We start from the raw sequence: 4,761 nt of genomic DNA on the forward strand, positions 1-4,761 counted from the left end.
TGGCGGTGCGAAAGATTATCCTATAATCTTTCATGTCAATATGGAATACCAACCCTAATATCCATGTATATTTTATTATTATTATATAGATTTAATATATTATTTATTTTTTATCATGCTATTTATATTTTTATTTCTTATTTAAAGAATATAAAAAATAAAAAAAATAAAACTTGACACGTGATGTTATAGGAGATTATCCTATAATATTACATGTCAATATGGAATGCCACTCATAATACTCGTGTGTCCTTATACTATTATTATATAGATTGATAATAATGGTAACATTTTACATTAAAGGTTGCTCTCGCTAATTAATCCCATGATGAGAGCAAACGGATCTTTGAGGATTCTCTTTTTTAAAGATGGCCTCCCAAATCAGCGAAGATTGCTGCATTTTGTAAATGCTTGGTATCCAATATCGCCATGTAGTACTCAATAGAATTCTCCAATTTTTCTTCTTTGCACAAGCTCTGAATCAGAACTACTATATAATAATTGTCAAACGATACACGGGTATTAGAAGTGATATTCTATATTGATACATAAAATGATAGATATTATTATATAGATACTATCTATCTTATAATCTTAAGTATCAATATGGAATGCCATCCTTAATATCTGTATGTCACTTTACTATTATTATATAGATAGATAGAAATTATTATATAGACACTATTTGTATTTTTATTTTTTATTTAAAAAATATAAAAAATAAAAAAATAAAATTTGACATATGGTATTGTGGGAGATTATTCTATAATCTTGTGTGTCAGTACGGAATGCCTTCCCTAATATTCATGTATCACTTTATTATTATTATATAGATGCCATCCTTAATATCCGTATATCACTTTACTATTATTATATAGATAGATATTATTATATGGATACTATTTGTGCTTTTATTTTTATTTAAAAAATAAAACAACAAAACTTGATATGTGGCATTACAGGAGATTATCCTATAATCTTACGTGTCAATGTGGAATACCATCCTTAATACCCATATATCACTTTACTATTATTATATAGATATAGATAGATATTATTATATAGATATATACTATTTATGCTTATTTAAAAATATAAAAAAAATTTGACACATAGCGTTGCGGGAGATTATTCTATAATTTTGTGTGTTTATACAGAATACCATCCCTAATATCTGTATATTGCTTTACTATTATTATATAGATATAAAAATAAAAAAATAAAATTTGATATGTGGTATTATAGGAGATTATCCTATAATCTTTGTGTCAATATGAAATACCACTCCTAATATCCGTATATCGCTTTACTATTATTATATAGATAGATATTATTATATAAATATTATTTATACTTATTTAAAAAATTTAAAAATTTAAAAATAAAAAATAAAATTTGACACGTGGCATTGCTATATCACTTTACTATTATTATATAGATAGATATTATTTTTTATTTTTTAATCATACTATTTATATTTTTATTTCTTATTTAAAAAATAAAAAAATAAAATTTGACATGTAGCATTGTGGGAGATTATCCTGTAATCTTATGTGTCAACATAAAATACCACCTCTAATATTCATGTATCACTTTATTATTATATAGATACTATTTATATTTATATTTTTTATTTAAAAATAAAAAAATAAAAAAAATAAAACTTGATGCGTGGTATTGTAGGAGATTATCTTATAATCTTATGTGTCAATACGGAATGCCAATTCTAATATCTGTGTCTCGCTTTGCTATTATTATATAGATGACACTTCTGATATCCGTGTATCGCTTTACTATTATTATAAAAATAAATATTATTATATAAATATTATTTATACTTTTATTTTTTATTTAAAAAATATTAAAAAAAAATTGATATGTGGTATTACAAGAGTTTATCCTATAATATTACATGTCAATATGGAATGCCATCTCAAATATCTGTATATTGCTTTACTATTAATTGATAATAATGATAATATTTTATATTAAAAGTTGCTCTCACTAAATAATCCCATGATGTGATCAAAAAGATCTCTAAGAGTTTTTCTTTCCAAAGATGGCCTCTCAAATCAGTGAAGGTTGCTGCATTTGGTAAATGCCCGGTATCCAACATCTCCATGCAGTACTCAGTAGAATCTTCCAATTTCTCCTCTTTGCACAAGCCCTATATCAGAATTGCTATATAATAATAGTAAAATGATATACAGATTTCCTAATACCTATGCGTCACTTTATTATTATTATATAGATATATATTATTATATAGATACTATTTATATTTATATTTTTTATTTAAAAAATATAAAAAATAAAATTTGATATATGACATTATGGGAGATTATCCTATAATCTTACGTGTCAACATAGAATGCCATCCCTAATATCCGTATATCGCTTTACTATTATTATATAGATAGATATTATTATATAGATACTATTTATATTTTTATTTCTTAGTTAAAAAATATAAAAAAATTAAGATGTGGCATTGCAAGAGATTATTCTATAATCTTATATGTCAATACAGAATGCCACCTCTAATATCCATATATTGCTTTACTATTAATTGATAATAATAATAATATTTTACCTTAAAGGTTGCTCTTACCAATCAATCCCATAATGAGATCAAAAAGATCTCTGAAAGCTCTTCTTTCAAAAGATGGCCTCCCAAATCGGTGAAGGTTGCTGCATTTGGCAAATATCCGATATCTAACATCTTCATGCAGTACTCAACAGAATTCTCTAATTTTTCCTTTTTGCACAAGCCTTGCATAAGAATTGTTATATAATAATAGTAAAGCGATGCACGGATGTTAGGGGTGGCATTTCGTATTGTCACGTAAAATTATAGATATTATTATACAGAGCCGGTCCTGACATTTTTTAGATCTAGGACCAAATGAAAAAATAGGGCCTTCTCTATTAAAAATTAACATACTTTAAACTTTAATTATCATTAAAAAATTAATCTATATGCAATAATTTTTTATAGATATATCGTTAAGCAGCGTGTAAAATCCGTCATTAACCTATTTAATTATCTCTCTCGTTATAATATTATAGAAAGCGATCCTTACATCTTATTGGAACATCAATGCAGGGCCTAGGGCCTGGGGCGGTCGTCCAGTTCGACCTGCTCCAGGGCCGACTCTGTTATTATATAGATACTATCCTATAATCTTATGTGTCAGTATGAAATACTACTCCTAATACTCATGTGTTACTTTACTATTATTATATAGATAGATAGATGTTATTATATAGATACTATTTATATTTATATTTTTTATTTAAAAAATATAAAAAAATAAAAATTGACATGTGGTATTGTAGGAGATTATCCTATAATCTTACGTGTCAACATAGAATATCATTCTTAATACCCGTGTATTGCTTTACTATTACATATAGATGCCATCTCTAATACCTATGTGTCATTTTATTAATAAGATAGATTGATATTATTATATAGATACTATTTATATTTATATTTTTTATTTAAAAGATATAAAAAAAATTTGATACGTGATATTGTAGAAGATTATCCTATAACTTTAGGTATTCACATAGAATATTATTTTTAATATTTATATATTATTTTATTATTATTATACAGATACTATCCCTTACAACGACAAGGGCCGGATTGACTCAATCCTTGCTTTGACCGTGACAAGGGCCGGATTGACTCAATCCTTGCTTTGACCGTCCAATGGAACAGCTTTAGTTGTGACCGTCGATTGGAACAGCTTTAGTTGTGTCACTCAATCCTTGCTTTGACCGTCGATTGGAACAGCTTTAGTTGTGTCACTCAATCCTTGCTTTGACCGTCGATTGGAACAGTTTAGTTGTGACCGTCGATTGGAACAGCTTTAGTTGTGTCTTGTGTCCGCTTCGAGGCCTAGATTACGGTGTAGGGTGGGTATAATCGGATGGAATCTCGTCACCGCTCGGGCAATAGGTGCAAACCCCTTCCCGCTTTAAATAAATAAAGAATTGATAGTGTCACTGTTAAGGTCTGCGGGGGGGGAGACTCGTTAGTTGATGCTTTGGATGGTCGAGAGATTCAGATGCACTGGATGGCGTCATTGTTAAGGTCTACGGCCCCTCTTTTTATGGTGACTTGCGAGAGAGATTAGGCATTGTTAAGACCTACGGCCTCTCTTTTTATGGTGACTTGCCAGAGACATTAGGTATTGTTGAGACCTAAGGCCTCTCTTTTTATGGTGATAAGAGAGAGATTCATAAGTTGATGCATTGGATGTCCCATTGTTAATAACAGTTAACTTGTTGTGGATCAGCCATATAGAAGCAAAAAACAGTCAAAAGTCATTTTAATAACGAGGAAGCTTACCCGTCATCCTAGAATTACCAAGAGATGGGGCATCGAGAAAACTGAGATGCTCTGGCAAGGTTTGACTTCATTTTTTTTATTTTTCCTTTTTCAGAAAAAGCAAAATCGGTAAAAAGATATTTCTAACATCCCATGTCGAACATTACACAAAGCTTTCTTTATTTTCTTTTTCTATTTGATTTGAGTAGCAAATAACCATCAAACTGTTCATTTACATAAAGTTTAGAGCCACCAGTAAGAGAGGATTCAGATATGCATAAAAACTCATGGCACGTACACCGGCTACTAAGATAGGCTGCACCGGGTTCCAGAACCACAACCAACCAAGGCACCACATGCATATACTATGTACCACATGCCCCGCTCTGGTTCTACGAATATACCATCTCATATACCATCAC

This window comes from Elaeis guineensis, chromosome 1 (genome assembly GCF_000442705.2).
Source record: "Elaeis guineensis isolate ETL-2024a chromosome 1, EG11, whole genome shotgun sequence".
NCBI lineage: Eukaryota > Viridiplantae > Streptophyta > Magnoliopsida > Arecales > Arecaceae > Elaeis > Elaeis guineensis.